This window comes from Salvia miltiorrhiza, chromosome 4, assembly GCF_028751815.1.
Source record: "Salvia miltiorrhiza cultivar Shanhuang (shh) chromosome 4, IMPLAD_Smil_shh, whole genome shotgun sequence".
NCBI classification, from domain to species: domain Eukaryota; kingdom Viridiplantae; phylum Streptophyta; class Magnoliopsida; order Lamiales; family Lamiaceae; genus Salvia; species Salvia miltiorrhiza.
The window spans coordinates 8325330-8351395 of NC_080390.1; the positions used below are offsets into that span (position 1 = coordinate 8325330).

Below are 26066 nucleotides of genomic sequence, written 5' to 3' on the forward strand. Positions count from 1 at the left end.
TGTGATAACTCGCTAAAATCGATAAGTTGTAAAATGAATCTAAATTAAATCCGTAGATTTAATTTGTTCGTTGTCTTGATATATAAATTAAATCCGCAGATTTATTTAACTCACGAGTCGGAAATAATCCACGACTTGAGTAAAAATAAATTCTAATTCCATCTCGCTTAAATAAATAACGTGACTTTGCTAAGTCAGTTATAACTCTGAAATAATATCATTGACTGCTTAAACAATATAAATTCAGGATCATAAGCTGAATTCATATCAGAATAATAACCGTTTTCATTCACTGATGAACATAAATAAACACTCATTACTGGATTTAATATTTATAAAAGAGCGGGTCACTACATACTACCCCTCTTAACAAAAATTTCGTCCCGAAATTTGCATATTTCTTCTAAAACAGTTCGGGGTATTTATCCTTCATTTTGTCTTCAAGCTCCCACGTGGCTTCTTCTTGTCCGTGGTGTTTCCATAAGACTTTCACTGATGTGATTGCCTTATTCCTGAGTTGTTGTACTTTTCGATCTAGAATGGCCTCTGGTCTCTCTTCATAACTCAAGTCTGGGCAAAGGATCATCTCTTCTTGGTGGATTATGTGCTTTGGATCAAAAACGTATTTTCTGAGTTGTGATACGTGGAAAACATTGTGAACGTTTCCAAAACTTGGCGGTAACGCCAACCTATAGGCTACTGGGCCTATTCTCTCCAAAATCTCATAAGGTCCTACGAATCGGGGCCTAAGTTTTCCCTTGACACCAAACCTAGTTATCCCCTTGGTAGGAGATACCTTTAGGAAGACTTTGTCTCCTATTTCAAACTGTAATTCGGTTCGGCGTGCATCAGCGTAAGATTTCTGTCTATCTTGCGCCTCCTTTATTCGCCCTCTGATTTGGCGGACTATCTCAACCATCTCATTTACCATGTCTGGTCCTAAAACTTTTCTCTCACCCACTTCATCCCAATAAAGTGGTGATCTACATTTTCTTCCATACAATGCCTCATATGGTGCCATATCGATAGTCGCCTGGTAACTGTTATTATAGGCAAATTCAATCAACGGCAGCACTACTTCCCAACTTCCACCTCTATCTAACACCACTGTTCTCAACATATCTTCGAGGGTCTGAATTGTCCTCTCAGACTGCCCATCTGTCTGCGGGTGGAAGGCGGTGCTGAAATTTAACCTCGTGCCTAACTCCTTCTGTAAGCTCATCCAAAATCTAGAAGTAAATTTTGAGTCTCGGTCTGAAGTGATCGACACGGGTACACCATGTAAGCGTACAATCTCTCTAACATATAACTGAGCTAGCTTGTCTGATCCGTGTGTGATCGGTATTGGTATAAAATGAGCACATTTTGTGAGTCGATCCACTATTACCCAAATGGCAGTGTTTCCTTTCTTTGTTTTGGGCAAACTGGTCACAAAATCCATTGCTATGTGCTCCCACTTCCATTCTGGGATTTCCAACGGTTGTAGTTTTCCATATGGCCTTTGGTGTAAGGCCTTCACCTGTTGGCATGCTAGGCATTTCTCCACAAATGACGCTATGTCTCTCTTCATTCCTTCCCACCAAAAGTGTTTCTTTAGGTCCTGATACATCTTAGTACTGCCTGGGTGGGCAGTATAAGGGGTATCGTGAGCCTCACTCATGATTTTATCCTTAAGCTCATCATCGTGGGGATGCATATTCTTCCTTCAAAGAGGATAACATTATCTGATGCTTCTTGATAATTCTTGACGCCTCCTTTCCTTACTGCTTCCCGTAGTTTTTCCATCTTCCCGTCTTTTCTTTGTGCTTCTACGATCATCTTCCTCAAGTTAGGTACTGTTGCCACAACGCTTGCTATCGTCCCTGGTGGTTTAACCACTTCTATGCTCATTTTGCTAAATTCCCTTATGAGCACCGTCTCTCGAGTGATGAGAGCTCCCAATTTGGATTGGGTCTTACGACTCAATGCATCAGCCACTACGTTGGCCTTGCCTGGGTGGTAGTTAATACTGCAGTCATAGTCTTTCACTAGTTCGAGCCATCTCCTCTGTCTCATGTTGAGGTCCTTTTGCTCGAAAAAGTATTTCAGGCTTTTATGATCTGTGAATATTTCACACCTAACTCCATATAGGTGGTGCCTCCAAATCTTCAGCGCATGCACCACTGCAGCTAACTCCAGATCATGAGTCGGGTAATTCAGTTCATGTGGCCTAAGCTGTCGTGACGCATATGCTATCACTCTTCCTTCTTGCATCAGCACGCAACCAAGTCCATTTTTGGACGCGTCCGTGTAGATCATATATTCCTTATCAGCTGTTGGGACGGCTAACACTGGTGCCGTAGTTAACTTCTCCTTAAGTTCTTGGAAGCTCTTCTCGCACTCCTCTGTCCAAGAAAATTTTATTCCCTTCCTGAGTAGTTGCGTCATTGGCCTTGCAATTTTGGAAAATCCTCCCATAAACCTCCGATAGTAACCTGCCAATCCTAAGAAACTTCTTATCTCATTAGGGTTAGTAGGCGATTTCCATTCGCGCACCGCTTGCACTTTTTCAGGGTCCACTTTAATCCCTTCTGATGACACAATATGTCCTAAAAATGTGACTTCGCTGAGCCAAAACTCGCACTTGCTGAATTTGGCGTAAAGGCGCTCCGTCCTCAACGTTTCTAGAACAATTCTCAGATGTTCCTCATGGTCTTTATCGTTCTTCGAGTAGATCAGGATGTCATCTATGAATACCAAGACAAATTTGTCTAAATACGGATGGAACACTCGATTCATGAGGTCCATGAACACGGCTGGCGCATTAGTTAGCCCGAATGGCACAACTACAAATTCGTAGTGACCATACCTAGTTCGAAATGCCGTCTTAGGTACGTCTTCTGGTCGAATCTTCAGCTGGTGATAACCAGACCGCAAATCAATCTTCGAGAACACGCTTGCTCCCTTGAGCTGGTCGAAGAGGTCATCTATCCTTGGTAAAGGATATTTGTTCTTCAGTGTCACTTTGTTCAGTTCCCTATAGTCTATGCACATTCTCAATGTGCCATCCTTTTTCTTCACAAAAAGTACAGGTGCACCCCAAGGTGATACACTTGGCCTAATGAATCCAAGTTCCAAAAGTTCTTGCAGTTGTATCTTAAGTTCTTCCAACTCTTTAGGAGCCATCCGGTACGGTGCCTTCGAGATGGGAGCTGCCCCGGGTTCCAAATCAATGGTAAACTCAATTGGTCTGTCCGGTGGTGGCCCTGGCAGAATCTCTGGAAATACATCTGAAAAGTCCCGTACAATTGCTACATCTTCTATACTCTTTTCAGTACCCAGTTCTCCGTGCAAGTATACGAGGTAAGCTGGGTATCCCTTCTTCATCATTTTCGTTGCTTGTAGGGCGGAGATGATCATCTTTCTTCTTCCCATACTAATTCCGTGGAAATGTGACGGCTCCCTTCCTGGGGGTCGAAACGATATTCGTCTTTCGTTACAAAGGATGGTGGCATAGTTCTCGGCTAGCCAGTCCATTCCTAGGATTATGTCCACATCTCCCATTGGAATAACATACGAGTTGTTCACTACAATCTTGTGTGACCCTATGTTCAGTTCTAGGTTCAAGCACACATGATCTACTGTCGTCATCCCTCCTATAGGTGATGATATACTCAACTCTTGGTCAGCTCTTTCCATTTTAAGTTTTAATGTGTCAACACATGTACTTGAAATGAAAGTATGTGATGCGCCCGTATCAAATAGAAGTACAACAGGAGTATTGAGTAGCATGCCCATACCTGCCAGGTTTCCCTGGTTGTTCTCGGGCTGCTTCTGCCTCATAGCATAGGCTCTAGCATGACGAGGTTTTTCATGTTGTTTCTGTTGTCGCTGCTGTTGTTGGCGGGCCTGTTGCTGATATGGTTGTTGAGGTTGGGGTTGGTACTGTAGCTGTTGGTGCTGTTGTGGCTGCTGATACTGTGGTTGCGGCCTTGGGTATGATTGGGGCAAAGCTTGAATTGCTCGCAGAGGTGGAGCCTGGATAGGTGGGTTTGGCCTTGAACCCGTTCCATGTTGCTTATTCGGGCACCGGTTTGCATAGTGCCCCTTCTGGTTACAGATATAGCAACTATCACTGCCGGCCTTACAGATTCCCACATGATTTTTGTTACATTTGGGACAATGTGGGGCCCTCTGTTGGTTATTTTCCATCTGTTTCGGTGCACTCTGACCTCCATAGCCCTGTGACTGGAAGACCCGTCCCTGCCATGGCTTCTTCTCGCCTTGGTTCGGGTTACTGTTGTCCCATCTCCTCTTTCCTCTAAAATTTTGATTATGATTCTGATCATGTGAAGGTGCTGGCGTAGGTACAGTTGCAGGTCTTTCTCCTGGCATGGCTGCTTCAATGTCTAATGCTCGGCTGAGCGACTCAGTGTAAGACAATCCTCCGTGGCTTGCCAAAGCCATCCTAATTTCGTGCCTCAGACCGGCACAAAACTTTTCAGCCATCTTCTCATCTGTGTCAACTTGTTCCGGTGCATATCTAGACATATCGCAGAACATCCTGTCGTATTGAGTTACCGACATCTTCCCTTGTTTTAGATTGTAAAATTCAGCTTCCTTTTTCTTGCGGTAGCTCTTGGGTATATACTTATCATATATACCGGCTTTGAATTGTTCCCAGGTCAGATTTTCTAACTGCTCTGCTGTCATTGTTTTCATCCTTGCTTCCCACCAGAAATCAGCTGACCCAGTCAACTGAAAGGACATACAAGTCAGGCGTTCTTGGTCGGTGCAACGCAGGAAGTTGAAAATGCGTTCAATAGCGCGAACCCAAGTTTCAGCTTCTGCCGGGTCTCCTGTCCCGTTGAAAGTAGGTGGGTTCTGTCGCAAAAATAATTCTTCAATCCGTCGTTCTGGCTGAACAGGTGGTTGAACTATTTCGGGTTCTGGTTCTGGCACTGTTTCTGGGTCTCTTCTTTCATTTCGGGGAATCCTGCCCCCTCCTCTTGGTCGTCCTCGTTTTGGCGGCATTCTATTAGGTCAAAACATACGTTGTCAACGCATTAAAAAAAAAATAAGGCCATACTATCATTTCTATAGTTACTCTTTAACTCATCGAGTTCTGCTCTTGCTAAAACTTAAGCGAATATATAAATAAAACATAGCGGAACGACTTGCTGCGAAAAACCAATAAGATCACCATATATAACATAGGGAAAATTGCCTCAATGAGGACTTTACATTATCATAAAAATCTAGGTTCAAAGATCTATGTAAGTACCACACATGATGAACTGGCTATCCAGCGAAGCCATTACAAAAAGTACTCAATCACAGAACGCCCCAAGGTTTCGCGTATCCGTACTAATACTAGTCCAAAGACTATGCCGGCATATGGCATACAAAGAGCATTAAAACAATCTATGTTTCTGGAATATTTAAATATCATCCTATTAGATATATATATATATATATAAACCGGTCTAAGAAGATCGGGTACAAGATCCCTGGGTCGGGGCATGGCTGTCTTCCTCTGGATCCTCTTCCGGATCTTCCTCTGGGTCTTCATCTGTTTCTCCGCCAGATGGGTGCGACTCACCCCCTCCTTCACCTGCTGCCTGGCCAATGATGGCTGAGCGAATCATCTTCAAGGTGACTCGAAGAGTTGGGCGGTCGTCCATGGCCGGGGCTTTTCCCTTATTGAGGAAATCCATGGTATCGGCTAAGACTCTGTCAACGTCGACCATAGCGGCTGCTATCTCTGCCTTGCTCAACTGCCTCGATGACAATGGTGGCTCACAGACTAATGGCACTGAACCCGTGCCAGGTGGAAAATCTCTGTAGGCTTGAGGCCTAGAGGGGCCTGCCTCAGCGTCGTGCCTCCTGGGTTGCCTTAAGATAGGGGCTGCTGGTGGAGTCGGCTCCGGAAGTGGGTCCAGTAGTTCGTCGGGCGAAGGTACTCCGACTCGAGCAAGGTCTCCCGGACGTATATACGGCCCTCGAGGAGCATTTCCCCAACGAGTGAATTGTGCCTGGATCTCAGCAGTAAATCCAGAGAAGTCATAATGCAAGTCATAGGACCTGCCAGAACGAGTGATGTAGTGAGCGGAAATCATCCTCGCCCATCCCTGCCATTCTGATGGCAGCAAATCCATTAGCCGCTCCATTCCGTCATAGTCCGATATCCCATGGTCTCTTGCAGCGACCCAGTGTCGATGGAAGCCGGCCAAGAATTGGCCTAAGTCATCACCGTGGCATCGGCGATAAGTAAAATATGAGTTCCTGATAGTATCCGGACTAGCATCTCGACGCAACGGCCGTCGTCTGGTAAAGCGCATCCTCGCCATCTATACATGAAGGTCGCATAATCAAACTCACGAATATCAAAATAGGTGGCAAAACAGTAGGGTTCAAACATATCTACAACAGTAAGGTAATAATTCTACTTGAGGTCTCGAAATTCAAACCACGGTATTATAATCATAATAGCCTAACACTAGACTCGAATATAATTCGTGAAGTCTTAAATATGCTGCAACTAGTACTAACTAGGTTTTTGAAAAGAGATAACTCCGCTATGTTGCAGTTTCCAAACTATGTAGGGTATTCTTATTACTATGAAAAGTGTTCCCACCATACTCTGATTAAGGCAATAGTTGATTCGGTATCCGCCTCGCGTGAATAATCCGAACGAAGATCTATGCCCGTGTCACTATCTCGTGTGTGACACTTTTCTTTACTCCCCATTGTAATTTGTTTGTTGATTTCTCGTCTGGTTCACTAACTTTGTAACTTACTCATCGCCTCAATTTACAGAGAAAAGCAAAAATGTTCTTGCTAAATTCCTTCTATTGTTGTGTTCATAACAGTGATCATGCATCCTTAGCGCATCTAAGTTCATTGAGTAACATCTCCATAAAAAGGCATAAGTAAAATCAACATCTGCATCAAGGCGAAATATAAACTTCAACATTCAAAACTTTCTGTTGCATTCCTTTCTGTTGAGCATAGCGATGTGATGAAGTGCTGAGCTTTTGCCGACTGACTCTTTCATACTAGTGATCATACTAGAAAAATTTATTAACTCTAGGGTTCAGAGCAAATGAACTGCTCTGATACCACTCTGTCACGACCGACCCTAATTAAGGATAATTAAGCCGGGAAATCGTGACTAATGGAGGGAGATTAGAAGCGGGGTAGAAAGGGGATAATCAAACAAGGAAGGATCGCATTTCATCATTAAACAAAGGGATATTTATAATATAACAGAAGTTTAGTCGTATAGACTCAAATAACTAGTAAGTTCAGATATCTCTGACTTAGCCAAATAAACATAAAACTTCTGAGTACGCAGCGGAATATGATTCTGATTACATGTATGAAGACATGTAACCCTAGAGTTCATTAATACATAATAAGATAAAAGAATCCCGCTCGTCACTTCATCACCATCGGCAGCTACTCAACCTGCACATTTAGAAATATATGCAGGGCTTGAGTACAAAAGTACTCAGTGGGCACGTATGCCTAAGTATAAAATACATGCTTCAAAACTGTAAATTGTCATGCCATAATTAAACAGTACAGCAAGGGAGTTTTTCGCTAAAAGGCCCAAGCTTACTAAATTCATTTGTGATTCTTAAAGTTCGACTGCAGTCTAAGTTCTCTTGTAATCTATCATATCTGGAACTTTGTGCCGGAGAGGTGGCCACCTCTCACGGTCACTTGACCGGCCAACCCGCTAGATGACTCACGGTCACTGGTGTACACTAGTCCTGGCAGGATAGCTATCAACTGCTCAGGACCCGAATTCGATTTCATAATAAAAGTCACATCAGATAGATATCATACTGAAATTTAAACATTTTATGGCAAGACAATATTTGAAATAACTTCAATTAATTTAGTCATGAAATAACTTGCTTGAACGTAACATTTAAACTCATTTGATATATATGAAAGTAATGCCCACCTGATAGTGATTTTCTGTGATACAAAAGCTCCTCAATAGATTGTCAATCTCGCCCTTGACCTTTATTACGAGAATATATGTACATATATAAGATATTTGCTCGAATAAAAATCCTCAAATGATGAGAATACAGAATTAATGATGCATGATCCTTATGCATGAATTATTATTCTGAAATAATAATCAGGGAATTTCTATTGTTAATCCAAGCTATCGGATTTAAATAAAAGCTAAGTTTCATCTCATGAAACCGGATAATTAACTAAAATTAATCTATTCTCTTCAGGATGTTATAATCCACTGATTAAATAAATCCATCTTTATTGGTCGTTACTAAGAAATAACTAATTCGGCTTATTCGCTGAATAACCTCATAAATTAATCGGGCTTAATAAATAGGAATAAATAATGTTATAAGATTAAATAATTAAAAGGCTTAACATAAGGCAGCCTAATAATTAATTAAATAGAAGTGGGCTTGAATAATTAACATGAGAGGCCTAATTGAAATAACTTATCGGCTCGATTAATTAAATAAATCTTGGCCCAATAATTAATTTGATTAGCTGGGCTCAATTAAATAAATCAAACGAGGCCCAACGAAGATAATATAACAGCCCAATAAAATAGATGGGCTTCAATTTAAATAAATTCGGCCCAATGAAGTAATTTAATAAAGGCCCATCTAAGTAAAATAAATAAGGCCCAACAAATAAATAAGGGCCCAAAATAGTTTAGCCCAAATCAATTAAAATCGGCCCATATAAATAAATTAGAGGCCCAATTACAATAATTAAAATTGGTCCATATAAATAAATTCTGAAGCCCAATTCCTAATTTAAAATCGGCCCAAAATTAATAAATAACTCAGCCCAACTCAAGCCCACTGAAAATAAATAACAAAGCCCAATAAATAAATAGGAGGCCCAAATTTTTCGGCCCAACTAAATAAAAAAAATCGGCCCAACTAAATAAAAAAATCGGCCCATCACTTGGCCCAAACTCAAATCCACTCCCCAATCCCTAGCCTTTCTTTCTTCCCTGCGCCTCTCACGCACACACACATAGCTTCAGCCCTCACTCTCCCTCTCTGCCTCTCGGCTCTCTCTTCACCTCTCTCACTCAGCCATCAGTCCCGCCGCCGCGGCTTCTTCCGGCGAGACAGCCGTCGACCCGCCTCCTTCCTTGGCAACGTCGATAGGTATCGCCGCCGTCTCCCTCCATCTCTCTCTCTCTCTCAAAGCTCCGCCGCTGCGGAAGCTCGCCGGGGAGCAGCTGCGATAAGCCGTCGTCACCCACTGCTCTTCCCTCTCCGTCCGTTTCCGGCGACAGCAACGACAAAAGCCGCCACCGACCAGTGAATCCAACTCCTTGACAGACGAACAGTAGCAGCCATCGGCCACCACAATCGTCGATCTCACCATCTCTGGACCACCGTCGATCTCTCCGCCGCTGTAACTGGAAGGCCGGGAGATTCGCCGCCTCTTGCTCCCATAAAATCAGTCGCGCCTCCGCGGCCCTGAAATTTCGGCGAGATATCGCCGCCTGGGAGCGGCGCCGTTCATCTCCTTCGTCCTCAAAATCTCCCTCCGTCGTCGAGCCCTAAGTTTTAGAAAAGGCAGAACGCCGTTGCCGAGCGTCCGCTGCTGCTGCGCTCGAGACTTCCGCCACTGTCGTCGCCACTGGTCCGACGTGGTTCGTGTGTTGCTGTTTTGGGGAAGCCGCTGCCATCGTTTCGATCCACCACCGGCACTGTGCAGTCGGCGAGTAGCGCTGTCGTTGACGACTAGGGCGTCGCTGCCGGCGTCTGCTTGATTCGTCGCACCGTTGCCGCTGTTCTTGAGGTCCAGCGGCTCGCAGTGCAGCCCAAGTTCTTCTCTTCTAAAGTTAAGTCTATTTCATTCTACTATTGTATCTTGATTCATTTGCTTATGAAGTTAAGAAATCTCATTGTGTTTATAAAGTATAGTGAAGTATGCCTACAATTCGTTCCATCTCCTTAAGCACTTCATAGATGATTGATTATGCTATGATATGATGACAATATATGTGGCTTGAATGAGTTGAGAAAATGAACTGAAACAGTAGTATATACCTAGAAAATGATTAGAGGTTTGCCGTTGTTGCTGAGTTAAATAAGTTGATTGGATCTTGTTGAAGTTTGGCAAAATTTGAACTGCTCTATCTCTCACTCTTTCAAGTGTTAACTGGTATCAAATGATTGAATCTGAAAATGGTAGTACTTGTTGTTGTTTAATGAATACAGGTAAAATCATGGAAGAAGATGGAAAAAAAATGTAGCCAAAGTTTACCTAGAAGTGGCAGAGCACCGGATGAATGAAAGCCAAATCTCACCTTGGAGTTTCTGGCAGCATTTTAGACTAATTACTTCCCTTGGTTTGCTAGTGATTAAGGGAGTGTTTTGGCTGAACTTGTAGGCTAGGAAGGCAAAGGGGCGATGGAGTGCACTTGAGTGTTGAGTGGTGGTGTTGTATGAATGGGGAGAAAAGCATGGTGGAGCAAAAAGAAAGTTTGTGTAATGATACTGATGACTTTGTATGTTATTATGAGTTGTGGACATCAATGTATCAATGTGATTGGAATATTGTATATTTACATAAATCTCGATTTCGACATGTGATAACTCGCTAAAATCGATAAGTTGTAAAATGAATCTAAATTAAATCCGTAGATTTAATTTGTTCGTTGTCTTGATATATAAATTAAATCCGCAGATTTATTTAACTCACGAGTCGGAAATAATCCACGACTTGAGTAAAAATAAATTCTAATTCCATCTCGCTTAAATAAATAACGTGACTTTGCTAAGTCAGTTATAACTCTGAAATAATATCATTGACTGCTTAAACAATATAAATTCAGGATCATAAGCTGAATTCATATCAGAATAATAACCGTTTTCATTCACTGATGAACATAAATAAACACTCATTACTGGATTTAATATTTATAAAAGAGCGGGTCACTACAATGTTAAATTGGGCTTTTATTTTAATTGGGCTTGGTTATTAAATTCTTTGGGCTTTGTTGATTTATTTTTAGTGGGCTTGAGTTGGGCTGGCTTATTTATTAATATTGGGCCTCTGATTTTATTTAAATGGCCGATTTTAATTACTGATTGGGCCTCCGATTTTAATTATATGGGCTTTGATTTAATTGTTGTTTTCATTTGTATGGGCTTCATTTAATTGAGTTGGGCCGAAAATTTGGGCCGATTTTATTTTAAATTACAGTGGGCTTGAGTTGGGCCGAAAATTTGGGCCTTTATTTTATTTTCTTTGGGCTTCATAATTATTTATTTTTGGGCCTTGTTGTATTTATTATAATTGGGCCTAATTCAATTATTTTGCTTGGGCTTTAGTTTAATTCATTGGGCCTAATTTAATTAATTCATTGGGCCTAATTTAATTAATTCATTGGGCCTAATTTAATTAATTCTTTGGGCTTTGTTATTTATTTCCGATTGGGCCTCCTAATTATTTTCTTTAGGCCTTGGTTATTTATTCAACTGGGCCCTAAATTTTTTTTTAATTACTTGAGTCCATGAATTACTCCAACTAAACTTTTCAATTTAATTATTGGAATGCCACGATTTATTTAATTCAAGCCCACTTTTCTTAATTAATTATTAGGCTGTATTATGTTGAGCCTTTTAATTATTTGACTTATATTATTACTTCAAGTCATATTTGTTTGGCCCGGTTAATTAGACACAGCTGCCCAATTACGATTAATTCTTACGAGATTACTAAGCGAATGAGCCGACTTAGTTATTTTCTTTTAATCGATTAAATAGAGCGAGATCTTTTAATCCCATTTAAGTTAGAACACCCTAAGAGAACGGATTAATTTTTATTAATTATCCGGCTTCATGAAACGAGACTTAGCTTTTGTTTAAATCCGATAGCTTGGATTAACAATAGAAATTCCTTGATTATTATTTCAGAATAATAATTCATGCATATAGATCATGCATAGTTAATTCTGTATTCTCATTATTTGAGGATTTTACTTGAGCAGTATCTTATTTATATTCTCGTAATAAAGGTCAAGCACGAGATTAATAATCAGTCAAGGAACTACTGTACCACAGAAAGTTTATATCAGGTGGGCATTACTTTCATATATATCAAATGAGTTTAAATATTACGTTCAAGCAAGTTATTTCATGATTAAATTAATTGAAGTTATTTCCAATATTGTCTTGCCATAAAATATTTAAATTTCAGTATGATATCTATCTGATGTGACTTTTATCATGTAATCGAATTCGGGTCTTGAGCAGTTGATAGCTATCCTGCCAGGGCTAGTGTACACCAGTGACCGTGAGTCATCTAGCGGGTTGGCCGGTCAAGTGACCGTGAGAGGTGGCCACCTCTCCGGCACAAAGTTCCAGATATGATAGATCACAAGAGAACTTAGACTGCAGTCGAACTTTAAGAATCACAAATGAATTTAGTAAGCTTGGGCCTTTTAGCGAAAAACTCCCTTGCTGTACTGTTTAATTATGGCATGACAATTTACAATTTTGAAGCATGTATTTTATACTTAGGCATACGTGCCCACTGAGTACTTTTGTACTCAAGCCCTGCATATATTTCTAAATGTGCAGGTTGAGTAGCTGCCGATGGTGATGAAGTGACGAGCGGGATTCTTTTGTCTTATTATGTATTAATGAACTCTAGGGTTACATGTCTTCATACATGTAATCAGAATCATATTCCGCTGCGTACTCAGAAGTTTTATGTTTATTTGGCTAAGTCAGAGATATCTGAACTTACTAGTTATTTGAGTCTATACGACTAAACTTCTGTTATATTATAAATATTCCTTTTGTTAAATTATGAAATGTGATTCTTCTTTGTTTAATTATTCCCTTTCTACCCCGTTTCTAATCTCCCTCCATTAGTCACGGTTTCCCCGGCTTAATTATCCTTAATTAGGACCGGTCGTGACAGAGTGGTATCAGAGCAGTTCATTTGCTCTGAACCCTAGAGTTAATAAATTTTTCTAGTATGATCACTAGTATGAAAGAGTCAGTCGGCAAAAGCTCAGCACTTCATCACATCGCTATGCTCAACAGAAAGGAATGCAACAGAAAGTTTTGAATGTTGAAGTTTATATTTCGCCTTGATGCAGATGTTGATTTTACTTATGCCTTTTTATGGAGATGTTACTCAATGAACTTAGATGCGCTAAGGATGCATGATCACTGTTATGAACACAACAATAGAAGGAATTTAGCAAGAACATTTTTGCTTTTCTCTGTAAATTGAGGCGATGAGTAAGTTACAAAGTTAGTGAACCAGACGAGAAATCAACAAACAAAATACAATGGGGAGTAAAGAAAAGTGTCACACACGAGATAGTGACACGGGCATAGATCTTCGTTCGGATTATTCACGCGAGGCGGATACCGAATCAACTATTGCCTTAATCAGAGTATGGTGGGAACACTTTTCATAGTAATAAGAATACCCTACATAGTTTGGAAACTGCAACATAGCGGAGTTATCTCTTTTCAAAAACCTAGTTAGTACTAGTTGCAGCATATTTAAGACTTCACGAATTATATTCGAGTCTAGTGTTAGGCTATTATGATTATAATACCGTGGTTTGAATTTCGAGACCTCAAGTAGAATTATTACCTTACTATTATAGATATGTTTGAACCCTATTGTTTTTGCCACCTATTTTGATATTCGTGAGTTTGATTATGCGACCTTCATGTATAGATGGCAAGGATGCGCTTTACCAGACGACGGCCGTTGCGTCGAGATGCTAGTCCGGATGCTATCAGGAACTCATATTTTACTTATCGCCAATGCCACGGTGATGACTTAGGCCAATTCTTGGCCGGCTTCCATCGACACTGGGTCGCTGCAAGAGACCATGGGATATCGGACTATGACGGAATGGAGCGGCTAATGGATTTGCTGCCATCAGAATGGCAGGGATGGGCGAGGATGATTTCCGCTCACTACATCACTCGTTCTGGCAGGTCCTATGACTTGCATTATGACTTCTCTGGATTTACTGCTGAGATCCAGGCACAATTCACTCGTTGGGGAAATGCTCCTCGAGGGCCGTATATACGTCCGGGAGACCTTGCTCGAGTCGGAGTACCTTCGCCCGACGAACTACTGGACCCACTTCCGGAGCCGACTCCACCAGCAGCCCCTATCTTAGGGCAACCCAGGAGGCACGACGCTGAGGCAGGCCCCTCTAGGCCTCAAGCCTACAGAGATTTTCCACCTGGCACGGGTTCAGTGCCATTAGTCTGTGAGCCACCATTGTCATCGAGGCAGTTGAGCAAGGCAGAGATAGCAGCCGCTATGGTCGACGTTGACAGAGTCTTAGCCGATACCATTGATTTCCTCAATAGGGGAAAAGCCCGGCCATGGACGACCGCCCAACTCTTCGAGTGACCTTGAAGATGATTCGCTCAGCCATCATTGGCCAGGCAGCAGGTGAAGGAAGGGGTGAGTCGCACCCATCTGGCGGAGAAACAGATGAGGATCCAGAGGAAGATCCGGAAGAGGATCCAGAGGAAGACAGCCATGCCCCGACCCAGGGATCTTGTACCCGATCTTCTTAGACCGGTTTATATATATATCTAATAGGATGATATTTAAATATTCCAGAAACATAGATTGTTCTGATGCTTTTGTATGCCATGTGTCGGCATAGACTTTTGACTAGTATTAGGACGGAGACGCGAAACCTTGGGACGTTCCGTGACTGAGTAGTTTTTGTAATGGCTCACTAGGTAGCCAGTTCATCATGTGTGGTACTTAGATAGATCTTTGAATCTAGATTTTATGATGATGTAAAGTCCTCATTGAGGCAATTTTCCCTATGTTATATATGGTGATCTTATTGGTTTTTCGCAGCAAGTCGTTCCGCTATGTTTTATTTATATATTCGCTTAAGTTTTAGCAAGAGCAGAACTCGATGAGTTAAAGAGTAACTATAGAAATGATAGTATGGCCTTTTTATTTTTTTTAATGCGCTGACAACTTGTGTTTAAACCAATAGAATGCCGCCAAAACGAGGACGACCAAGAGGAGGGGGCAGGATTCCCCGAAATGAAAGAAGAGGCCCAGAAACAGAGCCAGAACCAGAACCCGAAATAGTTCAACCACCTGTTCAGCCAGAACGACGGATTGAAGAATTATTTTTGCGACAGAACCCACCTACTTTCAACGGGACAGGAGACCCGGCAGAAGCTGAAACTTGGGTTCGCGCTATTGAACGCATTTTCAACTTCCTGCGTTGCACCGACCAAGAACGTCTGACTTGTATGTCCTTTCAGTTGACTGGGTCAGCTGATTTCTGGTGGGAAGCACGGATGAAAACGATGACAGCAGAGCAGTTAGAAAATCTGACCTGGGAACAATTCAAAGCTGGTATATATGACAAGTATATACCCAAGAGCTACCGCAAGAAGAAGGAAGCTGAATTTTACAATCTAAAGCAAGGGAAGATGTCGGTAACTCAATATGACAGGATGTTCTGCGATATGTCTAGATATGCGCCGGAACAAGTGGACACAGATGAGAAGATGGCTGAAAAGTTTTGTGCTGGTCTGAGGCACGAGATTAGGATGGCCTTGGCAAGCCATGGAGGATTGTCTTACACTGAGTCGCTCAGCCGAGCGTTAGACATTGAGGCAGCCATGCCAAGAGAAAGACTTGCAACTGTACCTGCTCCAGCACCTCTACATGATCAAAATCATAATCAGAATTTCAAAGGGAAGAGGAGATGGGACAACAGTAACTCGAACCAAAGCGAGAAGAGGCCATGGCAGGGACGGGTCTTCCAGTTACAGGGCTATGGAGGTCAGAGTGCACCGAAACAGATGGAAAATAACCAACAGAGGGCCCCACATTGCCCCAAATGTAACAAAAATCATGTGGGAATCTGTAAGGCCGGCAGTGATAGTTGCTATATCTGTAACCAGAAGGGGCACTATGCAAACCGGTGCCCGAATAAGCAACATGGAACGAGTTCAAGGCCAAACCCACCTATCCAGGCTCCGCATCTTCGAGCAATTCAAGCTTTGCCCCAACCATACCCAAGGCAGCAACCACAGTATCAGCAGCCACAGCAGCACCAACAGCTACAGTACCAACCACAACCTCAACAACACTATCAGCAACAGGCCCGCCAACAACAGCAGCGACAACAGAAACAACATGAAAAACCTCGTCATGCTAGAGCCTATGCTATGAGGCAGAAGCAGCCCGAGAACAACCAGGGAAACCTGGCAGGTATGGGCATGCTACTCGATACTCCTGTTGTACTTCTATTTGATACGGGCGCATCGCATACTTTCATTTCAAGTACATGTGTTGATACATTAAAACTTAAAATGGAAAGAGCTGACCAGGAGTTGAGTATATCATCACCTATAGGAGGAATGACGACAGTAGATCATGTGTGCTTGAACCTAGAACTGAACATAGGGTCACACAAGATTGTAGTAAACAACTCCTATGTTATACCGATGGGAGATGTGGACATAATCCTAGGAATGGACTGGCTAGCCGAGAACTATGCCACCATCCTTTGTAACGAAAGACGGATATCGTTTCGACCCCCAGGAAGGGAGCCGTCACATTTCCACGGAATTAGTATGGGAAGAAGAAAGATGATCATCTCCGCCCTACAAGCAACGAAAATGATGAAGAAGGGATACCCAGCTTACCTCGTATATTTGCACGGAGAACGGGGTACTGAAAAGAGTATAGAAGATGTAGCAATTGTACGGGACTTTTCAGATGTATTTCCAGAGATTCTGCCAGGGCCACCACCGGACAGACCAATTGAGTTTACCATTGATTTGGAGCCCGGGGCAGCTCCCATTTCGAAGGCACCATACCGGATGGCTCCTAAAGAGTTGGAAGAACTCAAAATACAACTGCAAGAACTTTTGGAACTTGGATTCATTAGGCCAAGTGTATCACCTTGGGGTGCACCTGTACTTTTTGTGAAGAAAAAGGATGGCACATTGAGAATGTGCATAGACTATAGGGAACTGAACAAAGTGACACTGAAGAACAAATATCCTTTACCAAGGATAGATGACCTCTTCGACCAGCTCAAGGGAGCAAGCGTGTTCTCGAAGATTGATTTGCGGTCTGGTTATCACCAGCTGAAAATTCGACCAGAAGACGTACCTAAGACGGCATTTCGAACTAGGTATGGCCACTACGAATTTGTAGTTGTGCCATTCGGGCTAACTAATGCGCCAGCCGTGTTCATGGACCTCATGAATCGAGTGTTCCATCCGTATTTAGACAAATTTGTCTTGGTATTCATAGATGACATCCTGATCTACTCGAAGAACGATAAAGACCATGAGGAACATCTGAGAATTGTTCTAGAAACGTTGAGGACAGAGCGCCTTTATGCCAAATTCAGCAAGTGTGAGTTTTGGCTCAGCGAAGTCACGTTTTTAGGACATATTGTATCATCAGAAGGGATTAAAGTGGACCCTGAAAAAGTGCAAGCAGTGCGCGAATGGAAATCGCCTACTAACCCTAATGAGATAAGAAGTTTCTTAGGATTGGCAGGTTACTATAGGAGGTTTATGGAAGGATTTTCCAAAATTGCAAGGCCAATGACGCAACTACTCAGGAAGGGAATAAAATTTTCTTGGACAGAGGAGTGCGAGAAGAGCTTCCAAGAACTTAAGGAGAAGTTAACTACGGCACCAGTGTTAGCCGTCCCAACAGCTGATAAGGAATATATGATCTACACGGACGCGTCCAAAAATGGACTTGGTTGCGTGCTGATACAAGAAGGAAGAGTGATAGCATATGCGTCACGACAGCTTAGGCCACATGAACTGAATTACCCGACTCATGATCTGGAGTTAGCTGCAGTGGTGCATGCGCTGAAGATTTGGAGGCACCACCTATATGGAGTTAGGTGTGAAATATTCACAGATCATAAAAGCCTGAAATACTTTTTCGAGCAAAAGGACCTCAACATGAGACAGAGGAGATGGCTCGAACTAGTGAAAGACTATGACTGCAGTATTAACTACCACCCAGGCAAGGCCAACGTAGTGGCTGATGCATTGAGTCGTAAGACCCAATCCAAATTGGGAGCTCTCATCACTCGAGAGACGGTGCTCATAAGGGAATTTAGCAAAATGAGCATAGAAGTGGTTAAACCACCAGGGACGATAGCAAGCGTTGTGGCAACAGTACCTAACTTGAGGAAGATGATCGTAGAAGCACAAAGAAAAGACGGGAAGATGGAAAAACTACGGGAAGCAGTAAGAAAAGGAGGCGTCAAGAATTATCAAGAAGCATCAGATAATGTTATCCTCTTTAAAGGAAGAATATGCATTCCCCACGATGATGAGCTTAAGGATAAAATCATGAGTGAGGCTCACGATACCCCTTATACTGCCCACCCAGGCAGTACTAAGATGTATCAGGACCTAAAGAAACACTTTTGGTGGGAAGGAATGAAGAGAGACATAGCGTCATTTGTGGAAAAATGCCTAGCATGCCAACAGGTGAAGGCCTTACATCAAAGGCCATATGGAAAACTACAACCGTTGGAAATCCCAGAATGGAAGTGGGAGCACATAGCAATGGATTTTGTGACCAGTTTGCCCAAAACAAAGAAAGGAAACACTGCCATTTGGGTAATAGTGGATCGACTCACAAAATGTGCTCATTTTATACCAATACCGATCACACATGGATCAGACAAGCTAGCTCAGTTGTATGTTCGAGAGATTGTACGCTTACACGGTGTACCAGTGTCGATCACTTCAGACCGAGACTCAAAATTTACTTCTAGATTTTGGATGAGCTTACAGAAGGAGTTAGGCACGAGGTTAAATTTCAGCACCGCCTTCCACCCGCAGACAGATGGGCAGTCTGAAAGGACAATTCAGACCCTCGAAGATATGTTGAGAACAGTGGTGTTGGATAGAGGTGGAAGTTGGGAATCAGTGTTGCCGTTGATTGAGTTTGCCTACAATAATAGCTACCAGGCGACCATCGATATGGCACCATATGAGGCATTGTATGGAAGAAAATGTAGATCACCACTTTATTGGGATGAAGTGGGTGAGAGAAAAGTTTTAGGACCAGACATGGTAAATGAGATGGTTGAGATAGTCCGCCAAATCAGAGGGCGAATAAAGGAGGCGCAAGATAGACAGAAATCTTACGCTGATGCACGCCGAACCGAATTACAGTTTGAAATAGGAGACAAGGTCTTCCTAAAGGTATCTCCTACCAAGGGGATAACTAGGTTTGGTGTCAAGGGAAAACTTAGGCCCCGATTCGTAGGACCTTATGAGATTTTGGAAAGAATAGGCCCAGTAGCCTATAGGTTGGCATTACCGCCAAGTTTTGGAAACGTTCACAATGTTTTCCACGTATCACAACTCAGAAAATACGTTTTCGATCCAAAGCACATAATCCACCAAGAAGAGATGATCCTTTGCCCAGACTTGAGTTATGAAGAGAGACCAGAGGCCATTCTAGATCGAAAAGTACAACAACTCAGGAATAAGGCAATCACATCAGTGAAAGTCTTATGGAGACACCACGGACAAGAGGAAGCCACGTGGGAGCTTGAAGACAAAATGAAGGATAAATACCCCGAACTGTTTTAGAAGAATTATGCAAATTTCGGGACGAAATTTTTGTTAAGAGGGGTAGTATGTAGTGACCCGCTCTTTTATATATTTTAAATCCAGTAATGAGTGTGTATTTTTGTTCATCAGTGAATGAAAATGGATATTATTCTGATATGAATTCAGCTTATGATCCTGAATTTATATTGTTAAAGCAGTCAATGATATTATTTCAGAGTTATAACTGACTTAGCAAAGTCACGTTATTTATTTAAGCGAGATGGAATTAGATTTTATTCTTACTCAAGTTGTGGATTATTTCAGACTCGTGAGTTAATTAAATCTGCGGATTTAATTTAGATATCAGATCAATGAACGAATTAAATCTACGGATTTAATTTAGATTCATTTTATAACTTATCGTTTTTAGTAAGATATCACATGTCGAAATCGGGATTTATTTAAATAAACAGTACAAGCAAATATGAGCACGTGATTCACTTTACAGTTACAGAATCACCGAGTCAGAGAAAATACATCAATAATTCTCCTCTACATTTTTTTTTTTCCTTTCTTTTTCTTCTCTTTTTCTTTCCATTAAACTTTGTTCCCCAACTTCTATACACCACTATCATTATGTTTTTCTTTCTTTTTCCCCACCATTACACTCAAGTCTTCACCAATGAATTATTAGTATCAACCCCAGCCAACAAACTCCCTACTTCATTCACTGTCCGTCAAGTTTCAAGGGGAGTAAAGTACTCTTCTTCTTGCCAAACTTCAAGGAGGTAAGCCTTCTTTGAATTCTCTTTAATGCACTCAGGATTCCACCTACATTTATGAACAGCAACTTGGTTATTTCAGTTCATTTTGCTGCATATAATCCAACAACGAAACAGCCATTCAACAAGCAATCAATTCGATCACATTCGAGGTATTTACTGAGCTCAATATGCTATGTCCTATAATGCATATTATCCATCCAAGTATGATCAGTATACACATGAAAATAGGCTCCACAGTTTAATAAGAAAGGATACACCCTAGCTCGTGATCGGACAATTTTAGCTATGACATCTTCACACTGTTAAATGTTAGCACTGACTTTTCTCACTCAACTGAATCAATATGCATACTCCTCGACACCAATCGCGTAAACGAAAACAAACGAGACTAGAGAACTTAGCTTTAGATTGAGTGGTAGTGGACTGTCGGAGCTCTGCAACTCACGGCGACGGCGGCTCCGGGAAAGGAGGCTGCCGGACTCTTGCTGTTAACAGCAGCGGCTGGCGGCGGCACTCCCAAGCGGCGACGTCCGGCGATAGAACTCCAGGCCGCGACCCGGCGAAACAGCAGCTGTAGTTGGTGGCGTGGCTCGAACCTTCGACTCCGGAGATAGCAGCAACAGCGGACCCCTGCTCAGCGGAAATTGAGTACAGCGGCGGGTGCTCGCGGATCTCCAGAGATGTCGCGACGGCGGCGAGTTTGCTTCGCCGGAGAAGAAGTTATAGCAGCAGCGGCGTCGGGGCTCAGAGAATCAACGGAGGCGGCGGAAATCTAGAAGGTAGCCGACGACGTAGCAATAGGCAACCGTGAGCAGGCCTCTGCTTTGCCACAGATTAAAGGACGACTGAATCGGGACCGGAACGACTCGGAGGAGGCGGGCGTGACAGCAGCGGCGATGATTTCCAGAGTGGGACTCGACTGAGATCTGCGTGAGAAAGAAAGAAGGAGGAGAGGTCGCCGGGGTTCGACGCGTCGACAAACGATGGCTGAACAGCCGGAGAAGCGAGGCCGGCCAGATTCCAGCCGGAGAAGAAAAAAAAAACGCTCGATTGATTTTGAGAAGAAGAGGGCGAGCGGCTCCTTCCGAAGGAAAGAGGCGAAATTTGATTTTTGAGAGATGAGAGAGAGAACCGAGAGTGTTATGGAGATGGGCTACTATTTTTTTTATTGGGCTTCTTTCATTTATGTTAAATTGGGCTTTTATTTTAATTGGGCTTGGTTATTAAATTCTTTGGGCTTTGTTGATTTATTTTTAGTGGGCTTGAGTTGGGCTGGCTTATTTATTAATATTGGGCCTCTGATTTTATTTAAATGGCCGATTTTAATTACTGATTGGGCCTCCGATTTTAATTATATGGGCTTTGATTTAATTGTTGTTTTCATTTGTATGGGCTTCATTTAATTGAGTTGGGCCGAAAATTTGGGCCGATTTTATTTTAAATTACAGTGGGCTTGAGTTGGGCCGAAAATTTGGGCCTTTATTTTATTTTCTTTGGGCTTCATAATTATTTATTTTTGGGCCTTGTTGTATTTATTATAATTGGGCCTAATTCAATTATTTTGCTTGGGCTTTAGTTTAATTCATTGGGCCTAATTTAATTAATTCATTGGGCCTAATTTAATTAATTCATTGGGCCTAATTTAATTAATTCTTTGGGCTTTGTTATTTATTTCCGATTGGGCCTCCTAATTATTTTCTTTAGGCCTTGGTTATTTATTCAACTGGGCCCTAAATTTTTTTTTAATTACTTGAGTCCATGAATTACTCCAACTAAACTTTTCAATTTAATTATTGGAATGCCACGATTTATTTAATTCAAGCCCACTTTTCTTAATTAATTATTAGGCTGTATTATGTTGAGCCTTTTAATTATTTGACTTATATTATTACTTCAAGTCATATTTGTTTGGCCCGGTTAATTAGACACAGCTGCCCAATTACGATTAATTCTTACGAGATTACTAAGCGAATGAGCCGACTTAGTTATTTTCTTTTAATCGATTAAATAGAGCGAGATCTTTTAATCCCATTTAAGTTAGAACACCCTAAGAGAACGGATTAATTTTTATTAATTATCCGGCTTCATGAAACGAGACTTAGCTTTTGTTTAAATCCGATAGCTTGGATTAACAATAGAAATTCCTTGATTATTATTTCAGAATAATAATTCATGCATATAGATCATGCATAGTTAATTCTGTATTCTCATTATTTGAGGATTTTACTTGAGCAGTATCTTATTTATATTCTCGTAATAAAGGTCAAGCACGAGATTAATAATCAGTCAAGGAACTACTGTACCACAGAAAGTTTATATCAGGTGGGCATTACTTTCATATATATCAAATGAGTTTAAATATTACGTTCAAGCAAGTTATTTCATGATTAAATTAATTGAAGTTATTTCATGATTAAATTAATTGAAGTTATTTCCAATATTGTCTTGCCATAAAATATTTAAATTTCAGTATGATATCTATCTGATGTGACTTTTATCATGTAATCGAATTCGGGTCTTGAGCAGTTGATAGCTATCCTGCCAGGGCTAGTGTACACCAGTGACCGTGAGTCATCTAGCGGGTTGGCCGGTCAAGTGACCGTGAGAGGTGGCCACCTCTCCGGCACAAAGTTCCAGATATGATAGATCACAAGAGAACTTAGACTGCAGTCGAACTTTAAGAATCACAAATGAATTTAGTAAGCTTGGGCCTTTTAGCGAAAAACTCCCTTGCTGTACTGTTTAATTATGGCATGACAATTTACAATTTTGAAGCATGTATTTTATACTTAGGCATACGTGCCCACTGAGTACTTTTGTACTCAAGCCCTGCATATATTTCTAAATGTGCAGGTTGAGTAGCTGCCGATGGTGATGAAGTGACGAGCGGGATTCTTTTGTCTTATTATGTATTAATGAACTCTAGGGTTACATGTCTTCATACATGTAATCAGAATCATATTCCGCTGCGTACTCAGAAGTTTTATGTTTATTTGGCTAAGTCAGAGATATCTGAACTTACTAGTTATTTGAGTCTATACGACTAAACTTCTGTTATATTATAAATATTCCTTTTGTTAAATTATGAAATGTGATTCTTCTTTGTTTAATTATTCCCTTTCTACCCCGTTTCTAATCTCCCTCCATTAGTCACGGTTTCCCCGGCTTAATTATCCTTAATTAGGACCGGTCGTGACAATAGTTATACGAGTTCATTAGACACACTATAGTAGTTCTCCGAGCAAAATTCCATCGTATGATTCATGAATACTAATTTTTATATTTGATATATACGATTGATCAGACACTTTGAAATTCTCTCTCTACGACCGACCATTTAATCTGCTCCAAGGACCCGCCGCTGCGGTCCCTTCCGGCGAAGCCGCGCCAGACCAGCAGCGAGTGGGGAGCGGAGTCGAGACCATCATCTAGATTCAGCTGTTGTCGCGGGTTCGAGCGGCGACTACTAAATCTTCTCTTCTTCTCAAGGATCCGCCGCTGCGGTCCTTTTCAGGCGAGACCGCGACAGACCAGCAGCGATTGGGGAGCGGAGTCGCGGTGCGGCGGCACTCAGCTCTCGATCGGAATAGTTGGCGCAAGTCAACGGCGGCGGCAGCTTCTTTTTCCAGATCTGGGCGGTTTCTCTTCATGAAAACAGAGCCCTAGGATGCGCGCCTTTCTTCTCCGGGCGGTCCACGCGGCGGCGCGCGCTGCCGTCTAGCCTCCGGCTATCTCCTATCTGCGTCCTTTCTTGGGGACGGTGCTATTATGGCTTCCCTCTCACCGTTCCCGCAGGTCTCAAATAACTACGTCGCTTGTCACGTTTTGCCTGGTTCTCGGCCTTCTCCTACGGCCAGCGTCGTCTCTCCGGTGGACGCCTCCACACCTTCTGATCAGAAGGCGACGGATTATGATTCTCCGCAGTTGGCGGCACAGAAAAATCAACCGCCTTCACAGGCGGAGACGACGTCTGTCGCGAATCCTCTTCGGCTTGGGGGGCCGACCTCGGCTATGCCGCCACTGGAACAGTTCGTCGGGAAGGGTCAATCTAAAGCTCAGCAATCCAGTCGATCTTTTGCGGATACTCTCACAGACGAAGGGAAGTCGGCAAGCTGATGTTCCTGCCTATGACTACACGGTTCTACAGCCTTCTTTGGTCAATGATAAACCCTGTCTTATCATTTCGGAAGGGTTCCATCAACGACAAGTGCGATCATTCTCTCATGCCCTGCATGGCCGGATTATCCTTCGCAAGGGGGATCGTCCTCGTTTTGCTGCTGATTTGCATGTCGAGTTACAGCAGTTATGGAAGCCGGATTTATCTTGGGAAATTATTCCTCTGGGTAAAGGTTACTTCACCCTGAAATTCTCCTCTGCGCAAGATATGGCGCTGGCTTTCGCTAAAAATACATGGAAATTACGTCCGGGCATCTTGCATTTGCAGACTTGGGTCCCAAATTTTGATCCATACAAGGATTCATCCACTAAAGCACAAGTTTGGATTCGTGTTTTTAATTTACCTCACGAGTATTGGCATTCGGAGGTGCTTTCTGGTATTGCTAGACACGTAGGGGCACCAATTGTTATTGATGGTTTATCTGCTCATGCTTCTGTGGGTCATTTTGCGCGTATTTTGGTTGAGATGGATGTCTCCAAGGCTGTGCCTGATTTTTTTGATGTCAAATGTGGGGATCGGGGTTTTGTTCTCGAATTTGGATATGAAGACCTCCCATATTATTGTCACTCTTGTTGTGTTGTTGGCCATGCTACTACATCTTGCAGGAGATCTAAAGAGGGGATGAATGATACTGAGGGTCAGCCCGCTGGCAAAGGTACTGACCCAGCCCCTGTTCAGCAACATCGCTCCAAATGGAAACAAGTGGATCGTAAACAGGCCTGCTCTGAGGCTTCTCTTCAGATGGTTGTTTATGATAAGGGTGGAATACTGACCCCCTCGAATCGTGACTCTGCTCTTGGGGATGACGAGATGGACACCTTCCCGGATTCAACAAGGGAGGATGTCGTTGGTTCCCTAAATCTTTGATCTGATGCTGCGCAGGTGGACCTTCACAACCCCTTTGCTGCTCTGGAGTCGTTGGATGCTGAGGTTCAGTTGGATAATGAGGTTGTCTCTGAACACTCGGTTGGTGATAACAGGGCGGACAAGTCTGTTGGTATGGAGATTGTTCCGGTGATGAATGACACTACCCGACATCCGGTGGAAACTACTATAGTGTCAGATACACAGGTTGATATTGTCACTCTGCATTGTAGCGATACAGACATGGCTTTGACTGTGACGCCAGGAAAGGCGACAATGGAGGATCCACCCATAATTCGCGGTCGTGGGCGTCCGAAAGGGCCTTCCAAGAAGGGGAAGGTCTCTGATTCATCTATCAAGAACCGGCTCCGGCGTATAATCAAGAATGGTATGTCCTCGGACAAACAAGGAATTGGTCGTGTCGCTGGTGCTGTTTTGCAGGGAGCCGTTCTTGACTCTTCGTCGCCAATGGAGTTCTTGCAAAAAGTGCAACAGGCTCATTATGAAGGCGTGCATATGCAAAATTTTGTGATACACTCTTCTTCTTCTGACGCTGCTCGTGCTATGTCGACCGTGGTTTCTAAAAGATGGGGAGATATGCTTGACGACGACCATTCTTTTGATGAGGATGATCCTCTAAAAATGTTCTCTTAG

The 26066-nt window shown here is 42.4% G+C and overlaps 1 long non-coding RNA gene across 1 annotated transcript; it reads left to right on the plus strand.

The window, feature by feature from the left end:
• The first annotated feature begins 8920 nt into the window (after positions 1-8920).
• On the plus strand, positions 8921-10590 carry LOC131022578 (uncharacterized). The gene is made up of 2 exons (XR_009101346.1): positions 8921-9840; positions 10221-10590. It is a non-coding gene; the product is annotated as an uncharacterized LOC131022578 (long non-coding RNA).
• Positions 10591-26066: the final 15476 nt, after the last annotated feature.